The sequence below is a fragment of the Gavialis gangeticus genome, unplaced genomic scaffold (assembly GCF_001723915.1).
Source record: "Gavialis gangeticus isolate Ggan-Ray unplaced genomic scaffold, GavGan_comp1, whole genome shotgun sequence".
NCBI classification, from domain to species: domain Eukaryota; kingdom Metazoa; phylum Chordata; order Crocodylia; family Gavialidae; genus Gavialis; species Gavialis gangeticus.
In genome coordinates this window covers 14277600-14287398 of record NW_017729028.1, presented here as the reverse complement: position 1 = coordinate 14287398, position 9799 = coordinate 14277600, and positions in this window count along the sequence as shown.

The window sequence follows — 9799 nt, the reverse complement described above, 5'->3', positions numbered from 1 at the left end:
ACCATGTGGGATTTCTGGTTTTTTTTTAAGTTAGGGTAGGGTGGGCGTTGTAGGCAGAAAAAGGTGCGAGAACCTGTAATTGGAAAGTAATACCAGGAGAGAATTGTTCTTAGAGATTAGCTAAAGCAGGGAGAGAGTTTCCGCGGAGAGATCTGGAAAGGGTAACAGAAATCTGGAGATTCGAGAGTAAGTGTTGCATGGAAGAAGACAGGAGTTAAGGACTAAATGGAGTAGGGTCTGAAGTAGGACTTAGGTGTGATTTAGATACTAAGGTCAAGAACTAGAATCCTGAAAATTCTTGTTCAGGAACTGCCTAACCTCAGAGGCCGCTACAGTGTGTTTTATATTAACAAGTTTTAAAATATATAAACTGCCCTTGGAAGCAGGGGCTGGAATCCAAGTCTCTCTCCTCCAGGGAAACTGCTGTCAGCACTAGGCTAGAGAGTTATGCTCACTATTGCATGCTCTCTGAAGCTCACTCTCCACTGTTTTTGTGGGTTTCGTTCTAAGTGGCCTAAATCTCCCCATGTTTTTCATACAGAACCTGGACACCTAACACTGGATTCTAGAGTCTGCTACAGAGGTCAGTGACTTGGAAGTTAGGTGTCTTGAAGCAAGTCATAGAGCAAAGACTTTGGTTTGATCAGGGAATAGGTTGATATGAGTAGGAGAAGGAAAACCTATGGTAGACGTGGTAAACCTATATGAAATTACAAAATTGGTTTCAGAAACAGATAGGAAACCAATGGAAGTAGCAGGAGGTAATTGTGACATGGTGGCATTTGTTAGCATGACCCTGGCTTTTGGATTATCTTCTAGTATATGGTAGAAATTTTGGAAAGCTATAAACAACTAGGAAATGATAAAAGCCTGAAAGAAAATTTCAGGCAAGCTCAAGCTAAAGTAAGAAGAAATTCTGGCTACTTTTCAGAAATGGTGTTGGAAGGATTGCAAGCCAAGGAGGCGTAAGAGGAAAAGGGCAGATTAAAATAAGATAATATGTACACCAACCTGTTAAAAGAATGCGTATTCATAGCCAGACTCTTCCCACCTCTTCATCTGCACACTCATTTTTTTTCCTGTTTCTATCTCCTTTCTATGCCTATATAAAGTAATTTGCTACTATTATCTCAAACTATTTAAGTATATTAAAATGAGGAATTTATTTGTGGAGTGTACCATAAGTATCATTACTAATAGAGCTACAACTTCAGTCTAAGTAAGGAATGTTTACTTAGACATATCAGGTATTCACTGTGAAAGCAATTAAAGAGCCTGATGTTCACAGTCAAGTATTAATATTAATGTATGAGAAACTGCATCCAAATCATTTAGAAGTGGTTAGGGAAGGCCTCTGGGAATGAAAGAGCCATACAAAGCAGTGACAAGATTATAGCTTTGCTGGAAAATAATAGAAACAGCTATCCTCCAAGCAGACTCACCAGGGAAAGAGGGTCCTTAACATCTAAATGAATGTGACCATGAATGGCAGTTTTTACGTTTCATTTGCCTGCTGTAAACCATTTTACATTACTAGGTGTCTAGGATCTTTGCACTCAGACATATTGTGGCTTGTTTTTATCACTGCTTTCAAGTCCCTTTATGGATGGTAACGTTAATGGCACACATGAAATAATGCTGCATGACAAAATAATAATTTGCAGACTGTTGCCATAGGGAGGCATCATTTGGTCTGATTTCAGAATGGGAAGCCAATAAATCTGATCTTCTCATCCTGCTACTGATTTGTTATTGAACATAGGGTGTAGCCTTCTGTTTCAGTTTCAACTCTAAAATGGACATAATGATTCTTACAGGGATTTTCTGAGAATTAATTAGTAGTAGTTATAAAGTATTTTGAATATGTAAAGAAATAGGTAATATTTATTACATCTCTCTCTTCTGACCATTTGGAATCATTGCAGATACACATTTGCAATTAATAGGATATCCTCAAAGGGGGATTAAAGACTGAGGAGAATGAGGTTCTCAAACAAGGTGAGCAAGTTGCACATCTTTTGTTTACAATTAACTATTAATATGTTTCTTGTTTCCAAGAACTTTAAATTGTAATATTTAGGCAAGTAACAGGAAAAATACAGACCTGGGCTCCGATGCCACAAATCCTTAAGCATGCAGTGATAAAGAATGTATAGACTACATTTGAGAATGAGAGTAAAAACACTAGCTGAAGAGGGAAAATACAATTAACATAAAAGATAATGGATGGCCTTTGAAAGATGGAGAGAAACCAGCCATTTTGGAAGTCCTGTGAAGCTCTTTTTTTCCTGATCAGTTTGACACACTCACTACCATATTACCATTGCTTTTTCAGATAGGACTCTCAAGATAGTTTTGACTTGGGAAAGGAATGGAATAGATAAATAGTAAGGGATAGTGAATCATCTTCAGTATTGCTTTTTATCATTTGTAAAAGACAATGAATTTGGACAAATTTGGCAATTTGCCCTTCAGCATACAATTATGTATGTAGTGAATATAGTTTGTAGTATTTGTATATGTAAGAATGAGTACAAATGCATCGCTGATGGACAAATCTATAAGTCCACAGAGGTGGGGAACTCGGTTGCTAAGAGAACCATGACATCCCCATAGCAACAGTGCTGAAACTCTATAAGTTGATGTTGGATAGAAAATTAACATGATTTAAAGTAGAGCAGGAAAGGGCTGTACCAGAGCCCAATGGACCTTCTCACCTTGTCAGTAACAAGTCAATATCAAGCTGGTGTCACAAGCCAATATATAAAACATTTTCCATAACATAAACGTCTAGCTGAAGGAAGAGGTTTTTTTAGTTCAATTATTTATATAGAGAAAATTACCCTGCAGATTAATAATTCTGCAGCCCATGCTGGGTTTGGTGATGATTTATATTGGTTGTCATTTGTCAGCTCATAACAGTTCCGTTCTTAACCTCTGTGCAATTGTTTTCAAGTATGACTTTTGCAATGAAGCAAATGTTGACATGACATCTTGTACAGGCAGATTAATGTTCTTGTCCAATGTGTTTTAGTTTTTTTCACTAAAATTCGAGGTTACTTTTGTTTTGGTATATATTTTCTGTTTTGCATGACAACTGATTGTTTAATTTTACAGTTAAACCATAATCTTGTGTTATGAAATCATAGTCCATAAACATAGAAGAGAGATTCAAAATTACAGAATTATTGTCACCATTCTGCACTCACCTACATGGGTGTAAATTTTGGGTAACTGCATATGATATTAGGGTGATTTCTTGCCTTTCAAGATCAGACTTAGACCTTGTAGCTTTACTGCAGGGTCAAGGTAGAACCAGAAGACATAAGAAAATCCTGATTTAAACAGGCATGGCAATTTAGCATTCAGTCCTGCAAGATGCTAAATGCCTTTGTAAGGTGATAAAATCTCTTATTGACCTCACTCTGAACAAAAGATGGGATTCTCAAAAATGCTCAGAGATGATCTAATTGTGCTTCCACTGAGGTTAACAGACATTTGCCTTTAACTTCACTGAGACCAAAATACGATCAATACTTGTCACTTCAAACCCTACCTCCCCACTCCACAACAAAAGTGTGCTGCATTTTCTAGGTATTAGCCCAGAACTATCAAATAAAGAAAACAAGAAAAAAGCTAATGGATACATAGATTAAATATTTTAATACAATATCTAATTTTTTTTAACCAGAAGCCTTTTATAATGAAATGTTTATATTGAAACATATTGTAGGTTACTGTAGACCAACTAAATATATGGATTTTGTGGTGCCAGCCAAGTTTATTTTCTGTGCATAGGCAGTTTTACAAAAAAAATAATAAAAGTCAAATTACATATATAATAAATTACATGTATATTAATTAAACTCATTAATTAAACTCAATGATTCTAGTGTATTTTTATAAAACTGCTTATGCAAAGAGAATAAACTTGGCCTGCGCCACAAAATCCATATTAATATTTGGAAGCAGATATGTTCAGAATTTATTTCTGTTTCAGCCAACTAAGAGAAAAGAGAATCAGAAGAAGTTAGACTAAGACTGTCAGGTGAGCTAGGAGATGCAACTCCTGATTCAGGATAATTTTAGGAACTGGTGTCAGTGTGACTATCCTCTTGATCATGAGTTTGCATGCCTGGACCCATTTTCAGTTTTTATGAATGTGACTAGGTCTTTGCTGGATAGGTTTTCCTGGAATACAGGGGAACAATATGGCACCTTTGTGCTAATTACAGCATGCTGCATAACAAAAAAAGAAATTTTTGAAGTTGCATGAACAAAAACAATATCTAGGAAACTATTGATATCTGCTGGTAAATGCAGCCTGTGTATAAAAATTGGAGTCAGTGATTGTGAGAACTGTAAATGTGGAACTCATAAATTATATCTCATAAAAATCTCTGTTCTTTTACCAGTGGTGAGTGTGACTTGCTGTCACCACCCTTCTCTAGCTACCTCCTGTCCCCTCATTAAAGTTTCTTTTTAATAAGGGGTTTAAACTAAGACAGTTGGCAGCTTAAATATTTTAAACTTGCCAGTTAAAATACTGCTTCAGTGAATATTACTGCATCTTGAGATTAATAAATTATGGACATATAACTGTCATCACAACTGCTTGAGCTTCACCTAACTCCTTAGGTGCAAAGCACTGGTTTATTCGCCATGTTCTTGGCTACAGTTTGAGGCAACTTGCAGAATCAAAGGTGTCATTGTTTCATCTGTGACTTGAATTTTTTTCTAAAAATTACCATTTATATAGCTAATGCTACATAAAAGTCATGCCCAGGTGGACATATACTGTGGCCTTGATCAGTAATGGCTCCAAGATGAGGACAAAGAGAGGGACGAAGATGCTCCCAATTTTGGCTCTGCCATGCATATGCAGTGAGCTCATTGCCTGATCAATGCAGGGTGCTGCCAGAACTCTGCAGAAACAGTAAGCTCTGAGCTCAACAGCTAATCAGAGTGGGGTTTGGCTGGAGCCTCTGCTTTTGCCTGGCTTTGGAGACAAGGGGCTGAACTCTGCTGCTGTTTGCTCTTCTATTTTCATCCCGCTGCTGAATTCAGCAGCAGGGGAAAGGAGAGGATGAGCAGCAAGAGCAGTGCTTACCTTCTGGGCTCCAGACCCGCAAAAGCTCTGGCCAGACCCTGCACCAAGAGTTCACCTGCGGCACAGCCAAAGAGGGATGCCCCTCTTGACCCCTAGAGTAGATATGTGAGTCTGAGGACTTCTTTTGACAGCCTCTTTCTCATGCAAAATGAGTCCTTCAGTGGAGTGAATATATAAGCATATTTTTTAGAATAGCCAGTTGTGAGCATTGCTAGCAAATAAAAGTATAATACAATACACATCTATATAAACTTTTATGATCTGGGCAGAAATAAGCAGTCTTACAACTTAGAATCTCTACATCTTAAAATTACTAAGAGGTGTCCAGCCTATTAGGGAAATCTTACCCGAATTTGGAGACTAAGTTCTAAGAGACATTGGATCAGGCTGATGGTAACCTCAGCAAAGGATGCCAGAGAAACAAATCTCAAAGCATTGACCTCTTTTTATTCTCTTCCTCAAACAAAGGCTTACAAGCATTACTTGACAGAAACTTCAACAAACATGGCAATGAGAAGATGGCATTACATCATTCTGTTAGTAAAGAAAGTAGACACAGGCCTCATCTCGTTGTCAAGATTAGACATCCTAAAACTTGCTAGTCTTCCAAGAAGTTTCTCTCGCCTGTGACTCCGCTCATTTTATATTACTCCCTTATCCTCATTTATGCTAATTTCATCTAACTTAAAGTTAACATAGCTAAAAGCCTACAACAGATACTATAATGCAACCTGAAAGGATTGTAGCTCAACACAAATGTCTACAACCCCCTCTGGATCCACTCCTGGCCTTGATCCAAAGTTCCTAATAGTTTTTTCTACCAAGTTCAGTTGTTCTTACCTTATGTTGTATTACAAAACCAAATACACAAATTATGATGGGACTTTTGTTGTATTTCCTTCATAATAGCAAGCAGTGGAACTTTATACTTCTGACAAGAAAAAAAAAAGCATTAACTCTCATTCCAGTCAGGGGCAGATGGGTCAGTTCCTGTGCATTACACACAAAGAAATCATTATCAAGTGTACAGAGTGATTGTGAAGACAAGCTACATTTTTTGTAAGATCTGGTAAAAGAGCACAACAGCCATGACATAGCACGTGTTCACAGCTGCACAGAGGTTTCAAAATGTCCGGTCACGCAAATAAATAAAAAAAGAAACCTCGATAAATCAGCTATTGGCTGAAGGCACTTTAGAACAGAGCACCTTAGGGCACATAAAACCAGGTTCCCTTGAAAGTTATTTTTTTTTGCCCCTTCCCCTCCATGCCCCCCAGTGTTGTCAGCAGGGGAGAGAGGGGCAAGGGAGAGGGGAAGGGGAAGGGGGCAGCATGCAGCTACAGGTCTGGGCAAGGGGTGGGGGAAAGGAGCTTCCCTCACCTCGCCTTGCAGGCCCATCCCAGCTCCCTCCAGTACCCCAACAAGGGTAGCTGGGAGGGCATGAGGCAAGGGGGGATACTTAGCCAGCAAAAGGGGCATCCAGCACCACAGCAAAGCCCTGCGAGCAGCTGCAAGCTAAACATCTGTAGGCACCCATAGACAAACATGCATCCTATCTAACATGATTCAATTAAAATGGAGGCTTTGATATATATTGCTCAGTGGCCACTATCTTCCTACTTTGAACCTTCCTTGACATTCACTCTATCAGTGTTCCTGAGTTCCCCCATCACCTTTGCCCTCTTCTTCCTTACCTTTTCCATTTACTTCATAACCTCTTCCCTCATACATAGTCTCTGCTCCTCACACTCCAAGTTCTCTGCTCTGACCAGTGCGAGATACCCTTTACATTTTTTCTTTTATTTTCTTTCTGTGTCTCCCAGAATTGCTAGGTTGATACTGCCTTCAAGTTTACATTCATAAGTACTTTTCAACAGCGTGCACCATAATGTGAAGATAAAATAATTTTTCTTTTCTAGGGTTCCTTAAAGAGCCAGATGTGCTTTTCAGATTTAATCATCATGTTTAGAGCTGGCTGGGCAGTTGGCCAAGACTGTTCTCTTGCTGTCCTAATAGAGGTAAAGACGCTAACATAAAAAAGATACAAATCTGTTATTGTCTTCTTATGTATGTCCTTACTTCCTTACAGTTAGTTACCTAGTTTTAGTGCTCACAAAAAACACATATTTACAAAATTATTAAAATACTTCATTATATATGAACTTAAATTTGTCTAGTGTATAGTCATTTTGGTGGAGTTTTTAGTCCTCCCTCAAAAAAGGGATTATTTATCCTATCTGGCAACTGCTTAGTCTTTCTTCTAAAAATCAATTATTTTATATTATGTTAGCTGTAAAAGTATCCATCATGATCCTCTTACACCATATTATTGGAGTACGGAAACAAAAGTGAGGTTGAGGTAACCCACCTGCAGTAAATGGACTCTTATGCTTACCAACACTTTACAATATTTTCCTGAAATATATTACAGAGTGGAAGTACATGCTATTATAAGTAATATGATACCTGCTTTTGTGGTTCCTGTGACATTAATTACAGCATCAATTGAAAAATGTCATACAAGATGAATGGGTAAACTGCAGCATGTATGCCACAAGTGGCATAGGCAGCCTCAGTGTGTGACATGTAGCAGAACAAGGGCAAGACAAGTAGTGCAGCAGGAGATAGGGCAGGGGGCAGAGGAAAGGGAGGACAAAACAGAACAGCAAATGAGGCAGGTGATGGGGATCAGTGTGGGGCTAATTTGTGGGTGTTGGTTGTAGCCATGTTGGTCTAAAGATATAGGTAGACAAGGTTCTTTGGGTAAATGTGATATCTTTTATTAGACCAACTAAATGGTTGGAAAAAAGTGTTCTTTACAAGCTTTTGGGCACAACCACCCTTCTTCAGGCATAAGGCTAATTTGTGTCACTCCTGCCCAAAAAGTTGTCCCCCACTGATATAGAGCTAGGCGTGTTATACAGGCAAATTGAAAAAGACCTTGCTTCTACAATTCCAGGCATCTTTACGAATCCAATAACATATTTTTAGTGATGTGAATTCAAATCTAGACATGTGTGTCCACTTTTACAAGAACATGGTATGAAGCCCTTGCCATCTAATCTCACCTGCATAAGTCTCTTATTGACTTCAGGATTGGTGCTACAGGTGTCTATCCTGGAAACATGGATTCAGTCCTGGTAATGTCCTTGCAGATGCATTAGCAGAACTGGGGACTTTCGGCGTGATTATGCAACAGGGAGGGAGAGCCAGGAGGAAGAGAGCAAGCAAAGGATCAGTGGCTGGAAGGGAGGGGCCTTGGCTTCTAGTCTTGACCCTTAGTCCAAATGGGGCAGAAGCTTCCCACTGCTTTCCATCATTTTTATCCAATGACTAGAAGCAATGGCTCAGTTTTAAGAAGAAGAATAGGAAGAGAGCTGAATAAATCTGTTGCCTGGAGGTTAGAGTACTGTTGTGAAGCATGTTATATGAAGGTTCAAATTTACTCAGCTCAACTGTGTGTGATGGGAACCAAGAATCTGGATCTCCCAGTTTGTGGTCAAGTGCCCTAACCTCTAGGCTGATGGACTAAACCACAGAATGGACCTCCTCCTTCTCAGTCTTTGCCCAGCTACAGATTTGGGGCATACAGTCGGGTGCATGTGTGCAGAACTGTGTACCTGTCTAGGCAGACTACTGCCTACTGCTCATTCTCGGTAGTTACTGGATGCCTGTGCATCCACACTACACATGAAATAGGATCACTGACTGGGTAAGTTCCAAACATAGCAGTTACACAGCTGTGCAAGAAGCATTTGGGCACACAAGGTGAAACAGGATTCTGTCCTTAGTTGCTCCTCATATGTACTTCCAAAAGAGCAATTCAGAATAAGGAAGGTGCTTACAACTAACCAGGTGGTAGGCACATGGGTATGTCTGAATTCCTGTTTTTCCCCAGTAGCATTATGTATCTGACTCAGATCTGCAAACTGGATGGCTCCATCATGATAGTATGCACCTTATAGACTAATTGAATATGATATATAGGGCACATCAACCTATGCATTAATGCACCATTGCTACTGTACCTTAAGTTTAGTGCCTCTAATATGAGGTATAAATGAAATGCAGAGTAGCTGGCACTACTGCACAGTAGTAAAGGCGTATGGTCTTTTCATGATGCTTAATGTGCAGTAGATTAATTCTACTGCACATTAAAACATTAGCATGGCTTTTGCTGTGATATGCTAATGCACAGTAGAATTAGTTTACTACACATAAGCATATCATGTAGATGCACCCATTGAGAACGCAAGCTTTCATGAACCTAAGTTTACTGCATCTGATCAAGTGAACTCAAATTCATAAAAGCTTGTGCTCTCTCCATACCTTTTGTTAGTCTATAAGATGCATACCTACCCTACTTTCTGCATGACTTCAGACTAACACAGCTAACTACCTCTATCTGGCCCCATAATCTTAGGATCAAACTGCCTAAACAGGAGTTACACACAGTGCCAACAATAAAACAATAATCATTACAGTAAAAAATTCAGAAGCCCTCTTCATTTATGACCACAGCCCCCGGTCATGGTGCCCACTATCAGAGATACATTAACTAAAGCTCGTCTGCACCCCCCCACCACCACCATTTTGAAACACAGGGGCACTAAATACATAAGACTGCAGCACACTGGAGTGCTCTGATTAGACTTGATTAATCGAGTCTGCTTCAACACATTCTAATCA